Here is a 27,949-nt window from a genome sequence, read left to right as displayed (position 1 = left end):
CTGTAAACATTCTCAAGTCCCTACTATCTTTGAAAAAATCCTACCACAATCTTATGAGACCTTCCAGCTGCCATCTGATCTTTCCCTTTCCAAGCTTATTGGAAGTATAACATGCATTTACAATCTCTATTACTTCAATGCCCAACGTTCCAGTTATACATTGCTGTGTAATAAACCACCCGCAAACTTGGGACTGAAAACAATAATCATTTTATTATTGCAATGAATGGGTGGGTGAGAAATTTGGGCAAGGCTTACTGGACAGATTTTCTGCCCCACGTGGCATCTACTGGAGCCACTCAGTGGCATCCAGCTGGTGGCTAGGTTGACCTGGTGGAGCCAAGATGGTTCTGGTTTCCTTCATGCTTGGCGTCTTGGTGGGGATTTCTGGAACCCTGGGTGCAGCTGGACTTCTCTCTCTCTCTCCATGTCGTCTCACAATTTTTCCATGTGGTCTCTCTAGTAGGGTGATCAGACTTCTTAAATGATTGCTCGGAGCTCCAAAAGACCAAGGCAAAAGTTACAAGGCTTCTTATGACCTACTCTCATAAGTCAAGCACCATCACTTCCCTGCATTCTATCAGTTAAACTTATTTAGAGACTTTACCAGATTCAAGACTAGGGGACTATACAGGAGTATGATTACTGGAAGGAATGGTTAACAGAAAACACATGTTAAAGTCTACCACACCCGTGCATTCCTCAAACTGCAATCTGGCAACACTCCTTGCCACTCCACCGAAATTGCAATTTCTGAGGTAAAGACCTCTTAGTTGTTAAATCCAATGCCTGTTTTTCAGTACTTGCTTTTTCTGCTGAACTGGACCCTACTGACCACTAACTCCTTCATGAAATTCTCCTCCCCTGACTTTTGTATACCACCTTTCCTTGTTTGTCTTTAATTTTTCTGTTTCTCAGTTTCCTAAAGTGACTCATTTCTTATGCTCTCCCCTTAACTACTGGGCTTCGTTATCAGTTCTCTTCTCACCCTGTACATGCTATTTGATTACATTATCTAGACCTATGGCCTCATCTATCACTTATCCACTGGAGATTCTCCATCATATATCTCCATCCCAGATCTCTCTCCAATCCTCAGACTCAGATGTACTCTGACTGGATGTCCCACAGGTACCTCAAACATGGCCAAAGCTGAATTCATCTTCCCCCTTAAACTTGCTCTCTTTCTTACATCCTCTATTTTGTATTGACCATCCTTCCAGATGCCCAAGGCAGAAATCTGGAAGTCATCCTTAACTCTACCCTCTAATTCCACCTCATATACTTTGTCACCGATCCCCAACTATTCAACCTGCTAAAAAGTTTTGCAATTTATCCACTCTTCTCCATCCCAGATACTAGATCTGGCAGAGGACTGGGTAGGGGCCTTGGCCTCTCATTCTGATCTATGAATTATATAGAAGTTACATTTATTACAATAAACTCAGATAATTTTTTTAAAGATGAGGTGACTAAGAGATATCAGGACAGGGGATATTTAAAAAGTGAATCTCCTTATGGAAACAGGCACTCAGGTTTGTGGCAGCAGGACCCTGCCTGTCCAGAGTGAACACATTTTAGCTCATGGGAAAGACCAGGTGGGGGCTTATCAAGCTTCTCATACCTCCAAACCTGTCATCCTGAAACTTCATCACATTTAGCTTATCTGGTTACAAAATTGCCTTTTTCAAGTCACATCATTGAGAGCTAAAATCTGGTTATAATCTGGGTATAATTTCTTATTACCTGACTAGAAGAGTCTTGCTACATTGGCCACAGGTTATACAATAACCTGTGACCAGGCAGGTTCTGGCTTCCAGTAAATGACCGAGTAGCTTCTATCAAGCCGCCTTTCCTTCAGATATAACAATATACTCTGGACAAAATATTTAAAAACAACTACCTGAAAGTACTGACAAACAACCTGAAGCATGCAGAAACTGGAAAAGAAACTACAGTTAAAGGATAGGATTAGAACTAGGTGAGATTCCCAATTTTTAAGGCTTTTAGCCACAGAGCAGGCCCCAATCAGTCACCGGATAGGTGGTAAAACTGAGTCTTTACCGGAAGACAGAATTCAGGATTTCAGCAGCTGGAGCCTATGGAGGCAAAATACTGGAATGGAGAGATCTTGACAGGTGGAGCCCTAAATTCTGTGTATAAACTCTGGCCAACTCTCTGGCCAACCTCTGAACCATGCACGCACAGGGCAGTCTCCAAATAGCTCAGATAAAACTAAAAGAACTAAATAGAAATTTCAGCTGGTACTTACTGCAGGGGAAATTGAGTATGGAGTTTGAGTTCTGTCAAGTTGACCACCTGCTAAAACAAAAAAATCAATACTCTTCAGAGGGACACAATGGAATCCAGATTCTCTACAACATGTCCTCTGACAAATCCAAATGACTGGGCATATCGGAAACAGAAAAATGTGACCCATACCGAAGAAAAAAGGTAATCAATGAAGAATAGCCCCCAAGATGACGTAGATGTTGGAATTAACAGAGAGGAGTTTTTAAGCAGCTATTATACCTATGTCCAAGGATACAGAGGAAAACATGCTCAAAATGAACAGCAACCTGTTGCATTCCATCCAGGTAGAGATGATCAATATGTAGATATGGGCAACTGATTCAAGGTGTAGAAGAGACATGGCAAGACTGGCCAGGAGCTACAGTACCCACTGACATCCCCTTAGTTCAGATTCTCATTGTTTCTCATGTAGACTATTAAAACAGTCTCATAAATTATCTTTCTGCTTCTGGTTACTATTTACTATGACCCCCCCCCCACAAACCCTAAGCACATCTACATTGATTCCAGAATTAACTTTTAGAATACAGCTTTAATCAGGACTTTATTGGTTGCAAGTGACAGAAACACAACTTTGACTTGAACACAAGAAGGAATTTATTGGAAGTCTCACATAATCATACAAAGGACAAGGATGTGGATGGGCCTCAAGGACAAGACCAGAGACTTGAACACTAATAGGAATTTACAGCTTATCCTGCATGCTGACTGCATTTTCTCAGACAAGCTTCCTCCCTGGAGTTGTAAAAGGGCCACCAATAGGTCCTGGCCACACATCTCCAAGCTGTGCCACAAAAGTGGGACACAATACTTTCCCCCATTTAAGTTGGTTTAAAAAAAATTGAAGCGAAGGATTCTGATTGTTCTGATCTAGATCACATGCCCATATGCCAACCAATCAAATCAACTGAGACTGGGGAGATGATAGGGTACTTGGAATGGAAACACCAACTAGAACTCCATGGCTGGACAGGAGAGGAGCAGCACTCCCCCTGAAAAAATAGGGTTTTGTTTCCAAGGGAAGGGAAAGACCTGGGTAAACAAACAAAAATAATAAAGGTCCAACAGGTTTCCTGTACTCTCTACCTCAACTCCTGGTAACCCCATCCTCCTTGCAATCACCCATGGCAGAGTTCTGGAACTTCTCTTATAGCAGAGACTACCAGTTGTCCCAAGTATCTGTTCTTTCCTTCTCTCTACCCAGCATTTTGCTGCTTAGAACATGAACGTGATGACTAAAGCTCTATCTTGTACCATGGGGACAAGTGTCACACTGTGGAGATGACAGGCCATTAAGCCTTCTAGGGTTTAATGAATTTCTTTCTTTAATGAAAGAGAAATGAATTTCTATCCTGTTTAATCCACTGTTATTTTGGATGTCTGATAGCTCACAGCTGAACCTAATCCTAACACCCTCACTCCCCACATCTAATCAAGGCAAAACAATCTAGAAGTTAAGAGTGGCATTCAGAGAAACAGGTTAGAGTGGGTTAGAACCAACCACCTGGACTTAAATCTAGGCTCTGTGGTTTACCCGCTCCATGATCCTCCACAAGTTGCTTTATCTCTCTGTATCTCAGTTTCCTCAGGCATAAAATGAGGTCAATAATGTTATCTACCCCATAGATTGGTTGTGAGAATTACGTGAGATAATTCACATAAGCACTGAGAGTAGCGCCTGGCACATAATAAAAGCTCAGTGAGTGTTAGCTACCGTTTTCAATGCCTGCCAATTTTACCTACTAAAAGTCCTGGAAGACAGTCCATACCTCCACTGCCTAAGTGCCACTTTATTCCACTCCAAGGAGCCCTGCCTCCAGTCCTATTCCTCCACAGCATCCTCCACACTGCCTCAGCCTGATTTTTCTAGAGCACCCCGATCTGACCAGGTCACTCCTTTTTGAAACCTCTTGATGACTCCCCATTAGCTACAGAATGAAGTCTTAACTCCACAGCTGGGTGACCAAGGCCTTTTTGGATGAGGGACCAACTGGCCTTTCTAGGCTCACCACCTGCCACTCTTCCACCACCGACCACACCCTGGCTGTAGCACTGAGCTATCCTCTACCACTACTTCCTTACCTGCCTCAAGAGTGTCAACCACTCCCTCTCCCTCTCTCCTGAACTCTTTCCTCTCTTGGCTTCTGTGGCACCACACTGTCCTGATTTTTTTCCAGTCTCCCCAGCTGTTCCTTTTTCATCTCTCTCATGGGCTTCTCATTTTCCACTCCCTTGGTAAGTGTCAGGGTTCCCTCCTTAGTCCACTCCCTGTTTCACTGCATGTCCTCTCCCGAGTGATGACATCTACCGTCAGGCTTTCAAGCTCCACCTACACGCTGTGATCCCCTGATCTTCACTCCTGACCGCCGACCTGGGCTCTGGTCTCACACATCCTCCTGATCACATGGACACAACCTTAGCATGTCCAAAGTGGAGCTCATCTTCCACCCCAAACTCGCTTCTCCTCTTTGCACTGAATCTACTGGTGGCACCACCATTACCCAAGCCAGAAACGTTCATTCTCTACATCTAAGAAATTACCAAATACTGCCAAATTCACATCCTCAGTAACTCTCTAGTCTGTCTTCTCCTCTCCATACTCACCGCCATTGCTTTAGTCTGGCACTCCTCCTCTGTAGCATGAACTCAGCAATAGCCCCTTCTCTGCCTCCAATCCAAATGATGACGTGTGTCACCTACCTACAGTGATAACCTTATCATGTCACTGCCCTGCCTGAAACTCTTCACTGGTTCCCACTGCCCAGTCAGACAAAATTATTCCTTTCCCCATAGTTGTTAAATATCTACTATGTACCAGGGACTACGTTAAGTATTGGGTTGGCCAAAAAGTTCATTCGGGTTTTTCCGTAAGATGTTACAGATTACAATGTTGACTATGAACTGGCCCCTGCCTTCTAAGGAATTTGCCACCTATCTGGGAAGACAGATACACAACCACATACTAATAACATAGTGTATTAAGTCTTGTGATAGATATATTCACAGAGCATTACAGGAGCATAAGACTGAGTTCCTTGAAGCAGAGACTTGGGTCTTCCTAATCTTTGTATCCCCAACATCTGGTACCAGGTCTGATTCAATAGAGAATTGTTTTTGAATACTGAACTGATGATCCTCTCTGATCCTCAGTTTCCCTCTATGTAAAATGGCTCACAGCTCATATATCAAATGAATTAAATCTATGAACTTTGATTGAATCCAGATTTGAATGAAACAAATACAGTTTTAAAAATGAGACAACTAGGTAAATTTGAATACTTGGTATATATTTGATAATGTTAGGATATTATTGCTTGGGTTTTTTTAAAGTGTTATAATGATACTGTGGTGTGTTTAAAAGTCCTTACCTTTTAGAGGAATGTAAGAAAGTATTTAAAAACGAAATTATGCAGTGAAAAATTATCTGGGATTTGCCTGAAAATAATCCAGTGGTGTTGGATGGGGGGGTATAGCTGAAACAAGCCTGGCCACGCCTATGTTAATAATTGCTGAAGCAAGATGATGGACAAAATAAATTACAAAATTAATCTCTCAGGGTTCTGTGGCAATTCAACAACATAATTATATTAAGTTTCTGATACAGTGCCTGCTGTCTCAAAAAATGTTAGTTTTGCTTCTCACCTCACTCTTTTAATTCCATCCAGGGCATAGCAGGAGAAACAAGTTGGTGGTGTGGGAGTTAGAAGCCCAACATGCAAAGAACTGGAAATATACTCAGCATGGTTTCTCTCCTCTGCCTGGTAAAGACAGAGCGGCTTGAGCGCCAGATGACTCCCAAGCAGCCTTGGGTAGGAATAGCAGTGCTCCAAAACCAGCAGAACAAAGGGGAAGAAATCATGGCTTGAATTTCTGTGGAGAGGAGAGAAAAACAGCGTCAGACATAAACATGAACTCTTGGCTGGAAAGGGCTCCTCTTTTCCTCTTCTACCTGAATCCCTGTGCAGTACTGCCACCTGGTGACTCTCTAGCATCACTTTACCTAGTTCCTGGATGCTGTTGGCTCTCATAGATCTGACTGCACTGAAAATTCTAGAAGGGAACAGCCCCTCTCAACCAAATGTTCCCTGAATTGCTCAAAGTTGAGCATAACATATCATATCCCTCATGTCCTGCAAAGTGCCTTGTACTCAAGCTCTGTTATAGTACCTCTCACTACATTAGGATTGTTTACCAGTGAACATGCATTCACCTAACAAAATTACTAGGCATGGGAGATACAGAGTGAACAGTTGAATTCTGTTTAATTGAGCATATAAACAGAGTTAAACATGTAAACAGAAAATTAAAATAATCACCTTCCCACCCACTATAAAATTAGTTACATTTAACATTTGTTGAACATTTACTATATGCCAGGAACTTGTCTAAGTCCTTTATGTACACATGTATTAACTCATTTAACTCTTACAGTAATTCTATGAGACAGATATTATCCTGCAGAGGCACAGAAAGGTTAGGCAAATTGCCCAAGGTCACAGAGCTAGGAAATGTTAGGGCTCAGATTCAAGCCTGACCTGGGTCCAGAGCCCCTGCTCTAGTTAAAAAAAACTACCACTGTGCCTCCACCCTCCCCAGTGCCTGTTTGATGAGTGAATAAATAAAAATCTTGGACCTCTGAAACCCAAAGAGAGAAAAGCTCAGGTAGTAGAATCTACTCCCAGGAGGTTAAGCTGATCAAGGACTTGATTCCATCCCTCTGAATCTCACCTAGGCCCTGGGGGTTCTCTCTGTGGGATTCCTGCCTCTATTGCAGTGCCCTGTTTAACGTTCTGTCTCTCAAACATAAAACAAAAAACACTCCATACAATTCTTCCTAACATATGGAAACATGCTGGCATTTTCAATAATATGTTACCAAATTCTAAAGGTGAACTGAACAGAAATAAACAAAGCAATTGCAGGAAGCATTTAAAAACAATTTCAATTCTGACCATACCGACATGGTTTCCAGCTTTGTACATTTGGTATCTGGATTCGTGGCTGGACTCAGATTAAAAATCTGGCTGCCTTAGGGATATAATGTACAACATGATAAATACATTTAACACTGCTGTATGTTATATATGAAAGTTGTCAAAGAGAGTAAATCCTAAGCCTTCTCATCACAAAGAAAACTGCTTTTTTCCTATTTCTTTAATTCTGTACCTATATGAGATGACAGATGTTCACTAAACTTATTGTGATAATCACTTCATGATATACGTATATCAAATCATTATACTGTGTACCTTAAACTTATACAGCAGTATATGTCAATTATACCTCAAAACTGGAAGAAAAAATTATATGGATGTCTTTTGGTGAGCACTTACTCTGTGCAAGGCATTGTATTTTGCACTATTGATGCATTATCCCATTTAATCTTCTCACCAAACCTGTGAGGCAGGAAAAAGGGGGACCCTATTTCACAGATAAATAGGGTCAGAGAGGTTAAATTGCCCAGGATCATACAGCTAATAAGCATATAAGCAGAAAGTCTGGGATTTGAACTTAAGCAGTCTGACATCAGAACCTGAATTCTTGACCATTATGATATACTGCCTCCCCCATTTTTTTGATCATTGCCTAGTCTCTGGCTTTCTCCCAGGGATAAGCCTGGGATATATTCTTACAGTGGCTCAGTGAGGGGAATTAATTACAGATATCTCAATTGGTTGCATTAAATTTAACTGCTTTCCTACTCACCACACATTTTCTTCAACTAACCAACATGCACCCATTCTTGCAGGATCAGATCAAACCCGTGCCTCCTTCAGGAAGCCTTCCCTGATCTCTCCAGCCCACTACTCATTGGTTCATTCAGTAAGTGTTTGTTTCCCCCTTTTTAATATTATTCTCTCCCAAATTCCTTCTCAAGGAAAGGTCCAAGTCCAATAAACTTTCTGGGGAATGTGGTGAACAGTAAAGGGGAATTGGTGGCCCATCTCTGCAGAAGTTTGGCTCAAACATATCTCCAGGTTTTCAGATGCCTATGAGCACAGAAAGAAACAACCTAGTTGGGGAAAAAACAACATTATCTCACTGGCTGCCCATAGTTTTCACCCACTGTCCTACTCATGGTCGTAGCCCAGCCTCAGTCCAGGACAGTCTTTTAGAGTCCTGAAGACACAGGAAGAGGCCATCTTCAGCATTTTCATTGTTAGTCCAAATCCTGCCCACTGCTAAGAAGTTCTGACCCAAATATCCATACAAGATTGTTATTTTAGATGGAGATCTGATTGTACCCTAAACAGAATAAAAATCTGTGAGGAAGAGCTTTCAGAATGGCACAGTAGGAACCTCTGAAGATCCATTCTTGCAAAACAGCAATGAGAACACTGGCAAAAAGTGTTAAAATCAACTTTTTCAGAACTATGGACATGATTCAAAAGTTTGCAGACAATCTGAGGAGCATTTATTCAAGAAAACTACTTAGTCTTGCTAAGAACACTGATCTTTGGGGCCTTTTAACTTGCCCTATTTCAACCCCCTCTCTCCTGTTCAGTGGTAGCCTTGAAAACCAGCAGCCTCACACCCATGGTAAAAGGCCATGAAAGCCAGCTGCCTAACAGTCACTGGTGGGGGCAGAACAGCCTGGAGCTCCTCAAAAACTCCCATCCTCAGAGCACTATGACTATTTGATCTGTCAGCTCCCTGAAAAAGCCTCTTTCCCATGGCTTGTAGTTATTTGACATGACTCAGCAGGGCGTGAGAGAGTGGGAAAAGCCCTATTTACAGGGCATTTGCCAAACATTATCAGTGGCAATTGTTTAACATCACAGCTGCCTAGGCCATGATACCTGTTGGGAAAAACGAAAGACTGACCATAAAACTTAAAAGGAAGATCTGGAGAATGAGATGTCCAAAAAGGTCTTTGAAAAGCTACAATACATTCCTGAGGATCTAAAAGTACACACACATTAAGGGCTGTGCACATGCCCAGGAAAGACATTAGAAGGCTCCCATGTCTCACCTCTGGCTAACCTTGAGAGTCTGTGAAAACAGGAAGTGAAGGCTAAGGCATAATTGTGAACCGCTTACCAGAGCACTGACGGTGTACCACAATACACGCAGAGCCTTTCTGCAAAAAGTGGGAGGGTTACTGGTTCAAGACACTTTAGAAAACCTCTGACCAATTATTAGCTGACAACTAAGCCACAGTGATATAACCGGGCAAGACTTCAGTGGCTACACACAACAGGAAATACAGACTTTACAGAATTAGTCCAAGAAAGACACTAAACAAAGAGCAACAACAAAAAACAGCAACAACAACAAACCCTTGCAGTGTGAATGTGATTTCCAGAGTTGCCACAGTATTCAAAATGTCCACTTTTTTTTTTTTTTTTTGCAGTACGCGGGCCTCTCACTGTTGTGGCCTTTCCCATTGCGGAGCACAGGCTCCGGACGCGCAGGCTCAGCAGCCATGGCTCACGGGCCTAGCCGCTCCGCGGCATCTGGGATCTTCCTGGACCGGGGCATGAACCCGTGTCCCCTGCATCAGCAGGCGGACTCTCAACCACTGCGCCACCAGGGAAGCCCCCAAAATGTGCACTTTTAAACAAAAAAATATGAGACACACGAAAGAAAGAAAGAAAGAAAAGAAAGAAAAAGAAAGAAAGAGAGAGAGAGAGAGAGAGAGAAAGGGAGGGAGGGAGGGAGGGAGGAAGGAAGGCCCAAATACAGGAAAAAAATCAGTCAATAGAAACTCCCTGAGGAAGCTGAGACATTAGACTTACTAGACAAATGCTTCATATAACCTATTATAAGTATGTTGAAAGAACTAATTAAATCAAACCATGTACAGAGACTTAAAGTATGATAAGGATGTTTCACCATACAGAGAATATCAATAAAGAGACAGAAATTATTAAAAAGAGCCAAACAGAAATTCTGGAGGTGAAAAGTACAATAAATAAAATATTCACTGGAGGGGCTCAACAGCAGACTTGAGCTGGCAGAAAAAGGAATCATCAAAATTGAGGACAAGTCAATTGAGATTGGCCAGACTGAGGAACAGGAAGAAAAAAGAATGAAGAAAAATGCACAGAGCTTCAGAGACCTTTGAGCATACCAACACACATATAATGAGCCCCAGAAGGAGAGGAAAAAGAGAAAGGGACAGAAAGTATTTTTGAAGAAAATATGCTTGAAATTCTCCAAATTTGATGAAAAACATTAATCTATACATCCGTGAAGCTCAACAAATTCCAAGATAAACTCAAATGAATTCACACCTAGACACATCATAAGACCAGAAACAAGACAAGGATTTCCATTCTTGCCACTTCTATTCCACATTGTGCTGGAGGTTCTAGCCAGGGCAATGAAGGGAGAAAAAGATATAAAAAGCATCCATGTTGGAAAGAAGTATTTGTAGGTGGCATGATCTTTTACATATAAAATCCAAAGGATTCACAAAAATACTATTATAATTAATAAAATCAGCAAGGTTGCAGGTCAACATACAAAAATCCAATACATTTATATACAGTAGCGATGAACACTCCAAACAGGAAATTAATAAAACAATTCCGTTTATAATAGCATAAAAATTACTTAGGAACTAATTTAACAAAAGAAGTGCAAGACTTGTATACTGAAAACTACAAAACAATTTTTAAATAAATACAAACAATCCCGTGCCCATGGATCAGAAGACTTAATATTGTTAATATGGCAATACTCCATAAATTGTTCTACAGATTCAATGCAATCCCTATCAAACTCCTTGCTGTCTTGCAGAAATGGATGAGATGATCCTAAAATCACATGAAAATTCAAAGGGTCCAAACAGCCAAAACAATCTTGAAAAAAAAAAGGAAGAAGTAAGTAATAGGACTCAGAATTCATGCTTTCAAAAATTACCCCAAAGCTATAGTAATTAAGACTGGTACTGGCGGAGGATTAACATACAGATCAGTGGAATAGAATTGAGAGTCCAGAAATAAACTCAGACCTTTATTTTCAACAAGGGTGCCAAGATCATTCAATAAGAAAGAATAGTCTTTTCAACAGATGGTGCTGGAACAACTAGGTATTAACAGGCAAAAGAATGAAGTTGGACTCCTACTTCACGTTATATGCAAAAAGTAACTCAAAATTGATCAAAGACCTAAATGTAAGAGACTAAAATATAAAACTAGAGGAAAACATAGGTGTCAATCTTCCCAATCTTAGATTAGGCAGTTGTGTCTTAGACATGATTCCAAAAGCACAAGCGATGGCTTGTAACTGAGATTTGTTTTTAGTAAAAGATTAAAACAACCAAAATAAAACTCCTGAAAACACTCTCTTAGATATAGCTCCTTAATTCTTTGGGTCTGTTCAGCATGTTTGGCTTCTCTAACACCTATTTATTACATATGTGGGGTGCCACTAACGTCTCCCCTTAGGCTTCTGATGGTACATACATACAAGGGTCTGTTTTAATAATTTTAATAATAATAATAATGACAGATATAACACTTAACATTTAAACAGCACTTACTGTTTAAACATGGATGAATCTAGACATTATCATACTAAGTGAAGTCAGAGAAAGACAAATATCATATATCACTTATATGTGGAATCTAAAAAAAAATGATACAAATGAACTTATTTACAAAACAGAAACAGGGAATTCCCTGGTGGTCCAGTGGTTAGGACTCTGTGCTTCCACTGCAGGGGGCACAGGTTCGATTCCTGGTTGGGGAACTAAGATCCTGCATGCCGCGCTGCACAGCCAAAACCAAACAAACAAACAACCCAAAACAAAACAGAAACAGACTCACAGACTTCGAAAACAAACTTATAGTTACCAAAGGGGAAAGGTGGGGGAGGGATATATTAGGAGTTTGGGATTAACATATACACACTACTATATATAAAGTACATAATCAACAAGGACCTACTGTATAGCACAGGGAGCTCTACTCAATATACTGTAATAACCTATATGGGAAAAGAACCTGAAAAAGAATGGATATATGTATATGTATAACTGAATCACTTTTCTGTATACCTGAAACTAACACAACATTGTAAATCAACTATACTCTAATACAAAAAAATAATAAAATAAACAGCACTTACTGTTTGCCAGGCACCATCCTAAGTGCTTCACCTATATTAACTCTACAAATCCCCCTAACAACTCTCTATTTTACAGATAAGAAAACTACAACACAGAGAGGTTTAATACCTTGCCCAGAGTCATCAAAGCCTATGGGGTGTGGAGCCCAAACTGCAACACAGGCAATCTTCCTCCGGAGTCTGTGCTCTTCATCTGGGCAAGCTCCCTTAACTCCTCAGATGGAGAGTTTTTTATAAACCATGTGGCTTAGGACTAGACTGAGGCCAAAGTGCATTTCCTACTCCCACTGCCCCAGATTTTAAATCTTACAAACTGTACCTTCAGGTACCACAGATAAGGAGATACTTTTCCTATATAAATTTAGTCAAAATCACTTTGGCCCTGGGTGTGGGAATCAGGAAGAAGAAAGATTGGAGTAGAGCTAAGGAAAAGATACCTTTTTCAGAACCGAATAAGCAAAGGCAAGGAAACAAAAGATCACTATGCCAAAGGAGGAAGAATTCAGATTGGGAAGGGAAAGCATATGGGATTTTCCTTAGTGAGATTTGAGGTAGGAGTTATCGGGATGATGACCACAGGCCAGTAAGTACAGGGGCTAAAATGTATATGGTTTTATCCATCCTATTTCCTGTTTTTCAGCCACACCTATGGCCTCCATCACCTGGGGTCAGCTCTACTGAGAGAGCAGGACCTCTTGGGCAACCATAGACTCCAGCCACATTGTCCCACTGTGATGCCCCCAGCAAGGCCAATAAAAGGCAGCCATTAGTAATGAGCTCTGCTTTTTTTTTGCTTTTAAAGAAATACTAACTTTCCCAAGGTTTTTACATAAAATGACATTTTGTGCCCAGTGCATCATATTTTTCTTTTATCAGAACATTAATGCAAGAGTTCAGTGGGAGCTGTCTCAGATTCCTCAGAATTGCTACCAGGGAAAGATAAGTGGTGCAAGAGAGCAGTGGAAAAATACAAGCGCAGGAAAAGCTGGGGTTTTCTGGCTTTGTGTTTCTCCTTTCATGCATCAAAGCAATGCATGAGATAAGAACTTGTGATAAGTAAAAAATACCCATGCCCCCTAAGGTCATTGTTATCATCCTTGTACATGAATGCTTATTTACCCCAATTGCTTATTATTTCAGTAAATATTTACTGAGTGCCTACTATGTGCCAGGCACTGCTCTAGGCACTGGGGAATGCATTAGTGAATGAAACAGATACCAAAGGTTTGCGCTCATGAAGCATACTACTTCCTCCTGCTTTTCCTCTCCCCCGCTTCCTCTTCTTCTCCTTCATCTAGTGGAAAACATCAAGCTGTGAATTAGGAGACCCGGGTTCTGGCCCTAGCTCTGCCACTGATTGGATATATGATGTTCATTAGCATCTCCAGGCTCAGGTGTCCTCTCTGCAGATCCTAAAGATGAACAAAACATCCCTCTTGGAGCTGTGAGGAACCCCCAAATCAATCTAATATAGATTCTGTTTTCCAGGGGCTCACAGACTGGTAGGAGGGCCAGACACATGCCCAGATAACTATAATGCAAACTGAAGGTGGCAGAAAAGAGAAACAAGGAAAGGTTATGAAGAGGAGAACATGAGATCTAGGTTTCCAAACAAGTGGCGCTCACTGACTTTGGGCCTTGAGTGTGTGAACAGACAGGAATACTTTTCGAGGAAGAATGTAGAGGGAATAAGAAGAACCAGCAGTAGGAGAGGGGTGATCAAGGTTCAAATAGGGGAGTTCAGTGTGGCTGGAACACATTGAAAGAGCCAAACACCAAATTCACAGGAATTTTTACAAGGAAACAAGAGACTGAGACATTCTGTACTTGGCCAATAACCATGAGGTCAGTTGGTGGTTGTACTCAACATTTATAACCAATACCTTTTGAGTGCTCACCGATTACACAATTCCAATAATAGTACTAGGACTTCTATTCTAACTTACAGATTGAATGTCTTACCCAGCAAGAGCTATTCGTGTGTGTAAAATATAGACACATATGGAGGCTTTAAAAGTGAACCATATTCTGCCAGATTAAAATAATAAAACTTCTATACATGTCATTGGAAATAACACTGTGATTTTCTCCAACCTCGTACAATGATATAGAGGAGAGTATCGTCCCTCACCCTCTGGTTATTAAATACTGTTAATTAGGGTCACTACTTGTTTCCTTATGGAAAAAAAACCCCACATACTTCTGTTAATCAAGATGTTCAATTAAAGAAATAACTAAATAGTTCCAGATCTTATTTTAAAAGGAGGTGCAATTATCTACAGAAGTTTCATTTAGTGTACTGGATAACTTCCCTTTCCATTCTTCCCTCTTCTGTCCACTCTGGAATCAAAGAGCTCAGCAGCAGCAGGAGCAACAGCAAAGCGAAATGCTTTGTCCCTAGCCTGTTTTCCCTCTTACAATTACTTGCCTTCCTTGCTCCTTTCACTCCATTTCTTCTGTGTTAACCAACATTTCTACCTCTGTTTGGGTTACTATTGCTTTGTGCTAAACCAATCCAAAACTCAGTGGTGCAAAACAATCATTTTATTTTGTTCTCGGAATCTGTTCAGGAACTCAGTATACAGCAGGGATGTCTTGCTTCTACTCCGTGATGTCTGGAGCCTCAGCTGGGAAGACTCAACAGCTGGGGGCCTTAATCATCTAGATGTGTCTTCATTAACAGGTCTCCTGGTTGATGTTTGCTATCAGCTGGGACTGCTGACCAGAGGACCTGTAGGTGGCCTCACCATGAACTTGGGCTTTCTCAAAGCATGGCAGTCTCAGGGTAGTCAGACTTCTTACATGGCAGCTCAGGACTCTAAAGGTCAATGTCCCTGCAGATAAGGCACAAGCCACACTGCCTCTTACGGCCTAGCCTCAGAAGTCACAGAGTCTCATTTCTCCCTATTCTATTGATTTAGACAATCAAAGTCTGCCTAGATTCAAAGCAGAGGGGATGTCAACCCGACTTCTCAATGGAAGGGTGGCAAGGTCACATTATAGAAGAGAGCATGGGATGAGAGGTACTGTTATGGCCATCTTTGAAAAATATAATCTGCTATATTCTCCCATCCACTTACCTTGCTTAAGTATACTCTTATGATTTTTTTAAAGGGAAACAATCTCAGGAGACTGCTATTTCTCACTGAGGCTCCTAAGTTCTGTTAGAGGGTAACCAGATGCTTTAATCCACACCCAGCCCTCAGTCTTTCCTGTTCAACACATCTAACCATTTCTCTGCTACATATGGCTCCTGGCAGAAAGGGAATTTGGTCTCCTACAGGCTGCTGGACCTGGCACTGATCACTCTGAGGAGAAAAGCAGCCACTGACATATGGGAGCTGTCCTGGCCCTCACAGCGAGGCCTTGTTGTTCTCCTGATGAGCGTAACCAATTTCACAGACCATCAACATCAGACAAGGCCACTCTGTGACAAAAGCAAGACTACTGCATAGTCATGTCTGAAAAGAGACAAAACATGAACTTTGACCAAACCACAAAATAAGCAGACGTCCTCCTATTCTGGCTAATAGCTGCTACTTTACAAATTGGCCTCCTTCTAGTCTATCCTCCTAGATAAGATTCATTAAGATACCCAGTCATGGGGCTTCCCTAGTGGCGCAGTGGTTGAGAGACCGCCTGCCGATGCAGGGGACACGGGTTCGTGCCCCAGTCCGGGAAGATCCCACATGCTGCGGAGCGGCTGGGCCCGTGAGCCATGGCCACTGGGCCTGTGCGTCCGGAGCCTGTGCTCCACAACGGGCGAGGCCACAACAGCGAGAGGTCTGCGTACCGCAAAAAAAAAAAAAAAAAAAAGATACCCAATCATGGAATTACCCCTATGTACAGTCTGTTACTTCCTAACAGAATCCAATCCAGAGCAAAGCCTCGCTTCTTTAAATCCTCCCCCAAATCACCTAACACAAGTCCAAATCCTATAATAAGTCCTTTCTAACACCCTCTGAGACGTTTCATCAGTTCCCCGTGGTGTGCATTCTCCCTCAACTCACTAACTAATCAACCCAACTTGTTAAACCAGAGATATGTTCCTGGTGGACTTTGGCTGCAGGGCACTGGAACTCCTCTAAGGACCTTGAAATTAGAAAACACATTTCTGGCAAGGCCATTTCTGATCTCCTGAACTCCAGCTTTCAGTAAGACTTTGGATTTGGCTCTTTTACATGCAGTTTTGGAAGACAATTATATGAATTCCTTGGATCTCCAGAGGCTATTAAAATGCTTCCATAGTTTTAAAAAATACATATTTATACGAGATTAGGTTATCAGGGTTTCTTCATCGCCTTATCAAGTGCAGAAAAGTTATGATAAATAGCGGCAATAGCTACCCTGTCCCCAACAGATCACAGGACCTAAGGGGAACCTGGCTGCAGGCACATGGGTGTTTAGGCCTCTATTGTGGGAAAAGCAATAAGTTATACACCCAGCAACTGGCTCATCAGTTGCAGATTCCAGATTCTAGAATATACTTCTGCCTCTTCTTCCTCCTAGTGAGTTCTTCACTTTTATCTAATCTTATTTTGCAAAGAAACGTGATATTAATTATGATAATTACCCTTCTCCCCTCTACTTTATAGTTCTCACTCACTTGATGTAAGAACTCTCATCCTCAGAAGAACCATTCCAAACAAAACAATGACATCCATAGCCTTGTGGTTAAGTGCCAGACCTAAAACCCCACTCCACTCCAAGTGAGAGATACACACTGATTTAAAGTTGTTTAGGGAATCAGCTGTAACAAGCAAGAAGTCTGAATCTGCTGAAACAGATTCAGGACTGCAAACAATCCTGTCTGAATCTGAATTCTGGAGTAATCATGTGTTTGCTGCTCTGACACAGATGGCCCCAAATTCTCTTCAGCATCCATCTGTCTGCTCACAGGGTCCATAAGCTATTGAGTGTTCAAGCAACAAAATTAAATCATTCCTACTTAGGAATCACTTAGGACACAGTGATACATAGTTCAAAATCATAGGTTTATTTTATTCCTTTTTATCTCCTCATATTTCATAGAAAATTATACTGTCTGTAAGACTAAGTGCGAATTAGGCAGAGATGAGGACTGGTGAGGAGGGGAGGAGTCAGTGCACAAGTATAACTGAAAGGCTCACCAACCATAAGTGAAATTTAATTGATATTCAAGAGTCGTGTGTGTGACTGCCGACAAGGTTCAGAACACGCTACCCCAAAATATGGCACCGTAGCACACTGAATATTTTAAAGCTGAAGGAATTTGAGTAAATGGCAGAAACAAGGACACTTGACCTCTTGCCCCTCTTCTCCCCTGAGACAGGTCATAAAACCCTCATGTGAGAGGTTCCCTCCCTATATCCAGAGGAAAGGAGAATCTTTATCTCCAAAAATACAAAGGGATGTAGAGAAAAATCCTAACAAACAGGACTTGTTAAGTCTCCCCCAGTTTACTACACTTCCCTCATACTCCTTAATTTGTCATATTTCTCCATGACTTCCCAATCTTCGTCAAACCTAGCATAAAATACTCAGCTCTGTTTCTCTGGGTCTTCATTTCCCTATGCCGGCTCCTGTGTCATGGAAAACTTACATTAAATACATTTGTATGCTTCTCTCTTGTTAATCTGTCTTTGTCAGTTTAATTTTCAGACCCAGCCAGGGACCCTAAAAGAGCCAAGGAAAACTTTTTCTTCCCCTACAGTGTCCTGCTGACTCCCTTGCAATGTGGATATGACAGACCCTTAGATTTCTGAAACATCCAGGGTACTGGTCATCCTAGCATCTTGCTGGCCCCTGAAAAGGCTCACAATAGACCAAGGCCAGTTTATTTGGACTTTTTTGTGTGTTTTATGTGGGTCTGCATGTTTGGTTTTGGGGCTTGGTTTGGTTTTGTAACTGGCCTGTGGGGAAATTTGGGATCCAACACTGACAGGTCTAGAATGAGTGACATTTCTAAAAATCTGTCCTGGCCTTTTTCAGGCTCATGGGAGGGTATGGAGGGTAGGCAGAACTGAGGACTGCCACCCTCCAGTAGGCTGTTTAGGTCAGTCCCTCAAGGAAGGTTTCAAGTTAATCTCTGGCACAGTAAGAATTCTGGTCCCTTCTGTGCTTTACAGTGAATAAACTGATTATTTCTTCTGAAGAGGAAGGGGTTTCACTGAGGGTGGAAAAATAAATAAAACTACTTATCACACCATCTCAATTCTGGCTGCTTATACAAATCTTTGTGTTGAGTAGATTGTCCCAACTGTCTTTTCATGTTTTAACTTCAAACATAATTTATTACCAGACGTTAGAACACCTCATTTGGGGGGGGGGTGATGACACAAGCAGGGGTGTGAGTTCTGTAAATAACTAGCTACTTGAATATAACTCAGAAAGGGATCTGAAAAGGAAATAACTACTTTGTTTTTTAAACAATTTAAGGAACTCTGAACCCCATGAGTGAAGAAAAAGCTGATGCAAACCTTACTTTGTTTAGTTCAGGAAGATTCATCTTTGCTCTTCCATTCAAAACATACAAATGAACAACAAAAACACATCCGTTTTATTTCATATCTACCATGACTTATTTCAGACTTGTCTAACCTTTAGAACTGTGCCCAGTCTTCCCTAGAGATGTCCTTTCTGGTTTACTAATCTCAGTTCTGTTGAGACCAGTACTTCTCCAAGTGTGGTCCTGGAACCAGCAGTATCAGCATCTCCTGGGAACTTGCTAGAAATGTAAATTTGGGGGCCTACCCCAGACCCACTGAATCAGCAACTCTGTGGTGGAATCCAGTAATCTGTGTTTTAACAAGCCTCCCAGCTGATTCTGATGCACAGGAAAGTTTGAGAACCATTGACTTGGACTGTCTGCTATACTGTTTTTTCTCTGGTAAACAAAGCAGCAGGTTTGATGATTCAAACTTTTAAAAAGATTGCTTAGGATTCCAGGTAAATTCACAATTCCCTGCTATGAACTGAGTATGCTAGAAAACCAAAGAGCTGGCACAGAAGTGTTTCATATGGTTAAGGCAGAGAGCCCTTGAGTTCTGCACTCTGGTCCTACCCAGAGCTTGCAGGCTATGCGTGCAAGGGGAGGCCTTGATCTCAAGTTAAGAGTGACTCTCCAGCAGGGGTCCTGGAAGTGCCACTGTGATGGACAAATGCTCTCACCAGGAATAAACGAGTTTGGGCCTTAAGTGCTACTCAGTCCTCCAGGTAGCTGCACCTGAGCTAAACAGGGAGGGAACACGCTTGGAGAAATTGCACATAGTTTTTCCCTGCTTATTTTATCTTTAAAATGTATGTCAAATCACCACATCAAAGATCATCCCAGATGGCAACCTCAGGAGAGTCTGTGGCACCCAGTAGGTTATCAAAACACTTGGGGTATCTCTATCTCCTTGTATTGTAATTGCCTGTCTCCAAATGCATATAGTAACTGACAGGCTGTAAGTGTCGAGGATAAAGGCTAATTCCTTTCCTCATACAGAACTTCTAGTACAGTACCCAGCACAGAGCAAGTACTTGGTAATTTGTTAAAGGGAATCAAGCCATCAAAAGTAGAATCTGAAACCAGGAGCCCAATAAAATCACTCCAAAGTCATCCCATATAGGTACGATTCATATGTGCTGGTGTCCCGCCAACAACACGTTTTCACCCTGCTGATTTTACCCTCCATTCGTCTATCCGCCACCTCTCCCATCCCAAAAGATTCACACAACTCATCACCTACGTAACATATTTACACGCCCCCTTCCGACACCCACGCCCTCAATTTTCGCCGCCGGGTCCGTCACTCTGTCAGTTCCCCCGTCTCCTCACCCCCTCTCACTTCCGTTCCCCTGTCCCAGCGCGGCTGGAGGCAGGACATGCCTACGCCTTCAGCCCAAAACAAGTGCTACAAACCTCCGCCTCGTCCGCCCTCCCGGTGGCGGCCGACGGCCCATGCCTTCCGGCCTCTGAGAGCAGCTGCGCCGGCAGTGGCCAGACCCAGCCTGCCGATGGCCCTTACTTAGGGTCGGTCATAATAGAAACGCGCACTGGATATTTCCCAGGCGCCCTGGGGCGACGTATAACGGAGCTCCCAAAATCCTCTTCGCCTCCGCTCGGTCCACCCCCAAACTCCGGTATTAACCCCTTCACGTCTATGTTCATTGGCCCATCGACGCCCCTGGCACGCAGATTGCTTCGTGGAGATTTCGGACATTTAATTGGTAAAATACATAAAAGACCGGGCCTGTCCCTTAGTTATAGTTATCTATTGAAGATTTTCTCAACTTGCTTGTAAGTTGACTTGTAAACTTACTAACTCATTTTTAAATAGGAGCTTAACTTGTTGACGACATGAACGGTTTATAATGATGCGTTTAAGCTTCCGGACCTACCGAAACTCTCAATTTCCTGTTTCTAACTGTTCACCTTGAACCTGTGCCTTTTCTACCCTCCATTCCCCATCTCTTTTTGGTTCTTGACTGATTATTTAACTGCATACCTCAATGGTTAAGGGAACAGGCTTTGTAAACCTGACTTTCTGGGTTTGAATCTCCATTCTACCACTATGCAACCGTGGAATCTTGGGCAAGGGATTTAAGCACGCTATTCCTTGGCTTCCTCATCTGTAGAATGGTTATGATAGTAGGTTGTAGTGAGAATTTTAAAAGTCACATGCAAGCAGCACCTAAAACATTGCCTAGCACAGAGTTAAGCGGTATATTGAAATAGAAATTATAATTATTGACGCTAATGGATATGTCTTCTCAGCTAAGACCTCGCTGATAAATAATAAACAGCAATCATGGTTAACGTTTGAGCGTCTGTGGACCAGGTACTATGTTAAGTGCTTTACACCCATTTTTGTTGTTGTTGTTTAATCCTCATGATCATTGGCGGTAGTTGTAAGTACTGTCCTTCTCTCTCCTCTTTGTTTTTCTAAGCAGCTAAGAAAATTCAGGCCAGGAGCTTCCCTGGTGACGCAGTGGTTAAGAATCCACCTGCCAATGCAGGGGACACGGTTTCGAGCCCTGGTCCGGGAAGATCCCACATAACGCGGAATAACTAAGCCCGTGCGCCACAACTACAGAGCCTGCGTGCCACACCTACTGAGCCCGTGTGCCACAACTACTGAAGCCCGTGCACCTAGAGCCCGTGCTCCACAACAAGAGAAGCCACTGCAATGAGAAGCCAGTGCACTGCAATGAAGAGTAGCCCCTGCTTGCTGCAGCTAAAGAAAGCCCACGTGCAGCAACAAGGACTCAACACAGCCAAAAATTAATTAATTTTTTAAAAAGGAACATAAGGGTTCATATATCTTAAAAAAAAAGAGAGAGAGAAAATTCAGGCCAGTGAGATAGCAGATAACTCAATAACTTGCCCAAGGTCACAGAGCTAATAACAAATAGAGCCGAGACTTAAACTCAGAGATGTCTTGGCCCTTCTCAAATATCACTGAGAAAATGGCCATAAATTCTTTTGGAGTGTTCTTCTTTTCCCTAAGAGTTGCCTCAATATCCATGCAGGTCAGGAAGGCTAGGTTCTCTTCAGAGACAGAAGGGACAGCAGGCGATAAAGCAAGGATCTCTCCTTTGAAGGCTGACAGCAAAGATGACTAAAATAGCAAGTCAGAGTGAGCTCAATTATTGTGCCCTATTGTGCCCCACAGGCCCCATTACTGCCCAAGGCCACCGGAGATAAAATGTGCAGGATCCGCAACTCACCCCATCAGTCTCTAAAACTTGGGTATTATAAAAGATTTTGCTTGTTTTAAGACATCACCAAGAGACTCTTTAATATACTATTCTGACTCCAGATAAAGTGGTAGTAATTTCCACATTAGCAGCAGGTAGAATAAGGTATTTCTACCTCAGCCCAAGAGCACAGGGAAATCTCCTCTTTCCCAGATAAAAGCAAAAAAGGAATACCCTCCTTTCCCTCAGAGCCTACAGTACCCAGGGTCTTGTTACTCTTTCTCCACATTTTTCAGGAGAAATACTGGTGATGATAAAGGGACTGGTGAAGGAGAAGAAGGTAAGTCCCTAAATTTGCTGAAGGTAAACCAAGTACTGCTTTGTCCCCACTCCTGTACCACTTTTGTAGCTCCCTGACCTTCTTTACTCCTTTATGGCACTTCAGAACACATTACCCTGCACACCCAGGAAAGCCTCTGGGCTTGAATTGCAGAAGAATCAACTTGCCTTTCTCTCTTCACAACACCCAACGATAGCACACGTGTCTGGGCTTGGTTTTCTACTTAAAGTGGGTCAACTGTACTCCAATAAATTTTTTTTAAGTGGCTAAGTTTAAAAAGAAAAAGGAGAGATAGCATGAGAAAGCTTTTAACTTAATTTCCTCCATTATTTATAGTGTCAAACTATTAGAAAATGTCAGCATAAGGGTAAGGCTGAGAGAAGTCCAGTTCCAGAGGCCTGGTGCAAAGCAAAAGTGTTGACAGAGGGAAAACAAACAGACAAGGGTGTCTCTAGGGCCAGTAGAAATAAACAAAGCAGAGAGGTTGGGTGCAGATCTCAGACACAAACAAGAGACCCTACCCTTACAGCTCCTTTCACCCTAAACCACATATCCCCATTCCAGAGACTTCATCTGCTTTAAATTCTCCCAACCAACTCTGTTCTTTCACTGCTGGGCATCTTGCCCTGATCACAGAAGCCACCACCAGCTGCTATTGCTTAGCAAAGAGAGTAGGTAAGGGGAGAGGATATTCCTAAATCGAATGTTAGAAAGGGAGATGTGTTCCCATCATCTCATCCCAGTTTTTCTCATAACATAATTTTAGAAAGTGTCATACATAGTTTGTGTTCAAGTTCTGCAGTACTTTCTGTGATTTTTTTCAGTTACATGTTTCTTAAGGGCTGATCTGGGGTCCTGATACACATATGACAGTGTTTCTATAGTGTACACACACTGCTGGTGCCCAGTTCAGGCCCCCTTTGCAAGGCAGATGGACGCACCCCCAGAAGCTGTGGGTGTTAGCAGCTAACTACACCCGCTTCCTTTTCTGGATAATTGTACTCTGCAGAATAAGAGCTTCAGTACTCTACAAGACTCCTACTCCCCACACACCCCTGCATCCTGCAGTCAATGACTGATGATGAGAGTACATAATGCCAGACTTTGCCTCAAGGTAGACCAATTTTGTGGTGCAAAATCTATCCCAGCACTCCTTGTGGGGTCAGGTTGAAGCTGGTTTCCAGCTGGCTTAAGTTTTTTCTCCCTGCTGTATCCTGCTTCCTTCACTCCCCTGCACTTGAGAGCACTCCCCTGATAAATCACATGAAGAACCCCCCTCCCCGCACCTCAGTCTCAGGCTTTGCTTCAGGCAACCCTCCCTAAGACTTTTTTTTTTTTTTAACTGAAATATAGTTGATTCACAATGTTGTGTTAGTTTGGTATACAGCAAAGTGATTCAGATATATATAGATGTATATTCATTTTCATATTATTTTCCATTATGGCTTATTACAGGATATTGAATATAGTTCCCTGTGCTATACAGTAGGACCTTGTTGTTTATCCGTTTTATATCTAATAGTTTGTATCTGCTAATCCCAAATTCCTAATTTATCCCTCCCCCACCCCCTGTCCCTTTGGTAACCGTAAGTTTGTTTTCTGTGTCTTTGAGTCTCTCTCTGTTTTGTAAGTTCATTTGTATCATTTTTTTAGATTCCACATACAGCTCATATCATATATTTGTCTTTCTCTGTCTGACTTACTTCACTTAGTATGATAATCTCTAGTTCCATCCATGTTGCTGCAAATGGCATTATTTCATTCTTTTTTATGGCTGAGTAGTATTCCATTGTGTATATATACACCACATCTTTATCCATTCATCTGTCAATGGACATTTAGGTTGCTTGCATGTCTTGGCTATTGTTAAGTAGTGCTGCTGTGAACATTGGGGTGCATGTATCTTTTCATATTAGAGTTTTCTCTGCATATGTGCCCAGGAGTGGGATTGCTGGATCATATGGCAACTCTATTTTTAGTTTTTTGAGCAACCTCTATATATACTATTTTCCATAGTGGCTGTACCAATTTACATTCCTACCAACAGTGTAGGAGGGTTTCCTTTCCTAAGACTTTATTTTATCTCATGTTTATCAGAGGACTAAGCAGGCAAGGCCCTCTGTAGGCCCCCCATTGTAGGCAGAACAGTCGTAACCATCTCTGGGGAAGCCAGGGGTGAGTTAAGGTGCAACTAGATAGGGACCCTCAAATTAAACTTGGATACATGACCTAACAAATGAAAATGAGGCTCAGCCTATTCATAACATCTCTTGTCTTGCTGACATTAACAGACTACATTCACTGAAATTAGAAATAAAAGTAAATTCTTTAATGCTTCATTGTAGTTCTTTTTCAATACAGAATCTGAAAAAAATCTTATAATTGTTAGAAAAAGCTATGTGACACTCCTTAAAAATTTGGTTAGATTGTAATTATTTTGTGATAGATATTATTGCTCTAATAACACGCATCTTAAATTTATCAGTTGTTGGTTGTTTCATTTCTGTTAACTGTAAACCGTTACTGAAGATGGCCAAAGAACAAGCCCAAGGTTGGATACCCGATAAGGATGCTCTTATTAATCTAGAAGTGTTAAAAAAAAACAGGCCAGATTACCAGTTTGCAAATAATAAAAATATATCCTAATTTAATAATTCTGCTATGACTCAGAAGACATATTGGGGTCATTATTATAAACCTTGATCATAATATTGTAGAAGTATATAGGTATTGGTTGAGTAGGGTTCAGGTTGAAAAAGCGTTTAGGTTGAAAATGACCAGATTTTTAAAATTACATTTGCAGACATACAAAGTCCTTAACTTCTGGCATCACATTCAGTTTTTTTCCTCCAACACATAAATCCTATTATATATCCTTTGTAAAGCCACCCATACCAAAACAGTTAACTAAATATCACTCTTCTGGCTTAAAATAAAAGAGCCAAGGCAATTCTTTTCACTGGGATTATCCTCTCAATTAACTTCCATCTAAATTAAGACCTAAACATATCTGAAAACTTATTTCTGTATATTTGAATATATTCCTTTTAGTGTGACCTCTCATCATTAATTCCCTTTTTTATTTATTATTTTTATTTATTTACATGTATTTATTTGTATGTTATGTTATTATTTATTTCAATTCCTTTTTATTTGTTATTTAGCGAAATATATTGATTGTATCCTCCCTTGAAAAAAGTCAGGTTATGGAGAGTCTTTTAAGTGGTTGTTTTTGATTTGGTAACTGAAATAAGCATTTCCTATTTCATAAGAATAAAATATCATTATTAAAAAATTTATACTAATCTGAGAAATATTGGTTGTTTCTGAAAAGCCCTTTCTACATTAGTCAAATAAATCTCAATGTTTATAGGTCTTATGTATTATTTTAGTTCTGTACAAGATTTTCAGTATAGCATAGGAAAGAATACTATTTTAACTTGCATAACACAGGTATACTGAAGAGGAGAGATGACTTTCCTAACTTGTAATAATGGTTAAATGAAGTCTTGGTAAGAGCAATTGAAGAATGGAGAATTACTCATTAAAAATTTTAAAGTGCTAAAACATTGGAATGGATAGAATTATACAGGGGAATAATATATCTTATTTCCTTTTCAGAAATAATAAGAAAATTATATGAGGGCAGATATGTACATTTTATTACAATAGTACCCTCTGTTGGTATTTCTCAAACATTTTCTGGCCACCAACCCTTAAGGGTTTCCATGATTGTATATGATTAATATCACATCATCCATTTCTAATAAAAAACATTTGCTAAGTCCTTCATCTTTCAACATTCACCAGTTTCACCACAAAAATTATATGAAATTTCAGTGTCACTGTTTGATCCAAAATGCCCATCTTTCCTGGCCTAGTTGACAGATACTCATATTCTAAAATCCCAGGCCAAGTGTCACTCCCTCTGTGAAGACCTTCCCAGTCTCCTTTTTCCTATGCAGAATTCATCCTTTCCTTAAATGTGCACTCATAGGTCTTTATACATACCTCTTTTAAACCTTACATCTTACTATATTATAATTATATGTTGTATCAATTAGCAATTGTGTTTGCCTGTCATTAAGAAACCCATTATTTTTCTATCACATAAAAGAAATCTGAAGGTAGGCAGTTCAATATTGTTACAGCAGCTCCTTTGATCTTTTTGCTGTGTTTTCCAAGCTCAAGCTCTGCCTTCCTAACTCAAAGTTTCCTCAGTGTAACAATATGGTTGCTGTAGTTCCAGCCATCACACCCGTGTCCTAGGCAAGAATGAGTAAAAAGGTAATGCCTCCCAGCTTAGCAACTTCATAAGCATCATCACTCCTCCTCCCCTACCCCAGTGCATGTATGTGCACACACACATACACATGGACAAAATTATGAAGCTTTCTAGGAAGCCCCACCCAACAACTTCCACCTATGTACCATTGACCTATATTTAGTCACATGGGCACCCCTATCTGAATGGAAGGCTGAGAAATTACATTATTTCCCATTTGGGTACATAGCCACCCCCCAACAAAACCACATTTTATCACTTAGAAAGAATGGGGAGAAAGGTATGTGATAGACAACTAGCAATCTCTGTCACATTTTTTTCACTTTTTAAAAAATCATATATGTTTCCTTACCTAGATTGTAAAATCTTGGATGGTTTAGAGTATGTCATATTTATTTTGTATTTCCAGGGCCTAGCATAGTGCAAGACACTGTTCACTGTTTATTTCCTTCACCTACAATATGAAGGGTTATTCTATGTAATCTGCCTAGATAAAAAAGATTTCATGTTTTACCAGAATAATTTTCCGTGCTTTGTATTGACTTTATCATGTCCTTGATTATTTAAGAAAACAAAGTTTCCTCACTTATGAAAGAGCTAATGTTCTTGATAGTCATATTACTTCTGTTTATTTTTAAGTGCTTTATTGTTCCTTTCACATGAATAGCTAAATATTGTTTCTTTTCACCAACTCTCCTATTTTAAGTATCCAAATCTCCTGACTTTTGATTCTGTTTCCTTCCTAAGATTGACTCCTAAATGTAAAATGAAATAAAATAACTTTCAGGATATATTTTCTACCAGGCCCCTGGACAATCAAAAACTTGTTCTTTCACCTTAGAAAAAGATGCTAGAAACTATTATGTTTATTCAATATTACTATTGATGAGATGCATGGGAAGAGTTTTCTAATCAGAAGAGATGCTCAGCCTTCTCCAGGTTAAATTTGTATGGGCAAAATGTTATTAACATAAAAATTTCAAAATTGTATGCTAAATGGGAAGCACCTAGAGATTTCTCAAGGCCCTTGGTCTCCATGATGTTTCTATTTGTCAGAGTCCTGGTGATTCTTTGCCTGAGAATATTAGGCAATAGCAGTATAGCATGATCAGTTATAATTTCAGTTACTATTTTAAACTGCTTCTTGGCCACAACCTTCTTATTAATTTGAATCTAGCATCTTCAAGGCCAGTGGTTTTTAAATGAGGATGTGCATCAGACTAACCTGTGGATTTCCATTAAAATAAAGTTTTTTTGGTAACTACTCCAGA

General features: G+C 40.9%; 2 long non-coding RNA genes across 2 annotated transcripts; one reads left to right on the top strand and one right to left on the bottom strand.

Moving 5' to 3' along the window:
* Window positions 1-194: 194 nt before the first annotated feature.
* Window positions 195-20,434, bottom strand: LOC132594556 (uncharacterized). Its single transcript, XR_009560769.1, has 4 exons — window positions 20,276-20,434; window positions 5,956-6,183; window positions 2,273-2,322; window positions 195-498 (listed from the first exon to the last, which is right to left on the bottom strand). It is a non-coding gene; the product is annotated as an uncharacterized lncRNA (long non-coding RNA).
* LOC132594557 (uncharacterized) lies at window positions 20,381-27,949 on the top strand. Its single transcript, XR_009560770.1, has 3 exons — window positions 20,381-20,653; window positions 21,131-21,194; window positions 21,307-27,949. It is a non-coding gene; the product is annotated as an uncharacterized lncRNA (long non-coding RNA).

The sequence above is a fragment of the Globicephala melas genome, chromosome X, assembly GCF_963455315.2.
Source record: "Globicephala melas chromosome X, mGloMel1.2, whole genome shotgun sequence".
NCBI lineage: Eukaryota > Metazoa > Chordata > Mammalia > Artiodactyla > Delphinidae > Globicephala > Globicephala melas.
Note: the sequence above shows the minus strand (reverse complement) of the source record. Positions and strands in the feature narration are given on the sequence as shown.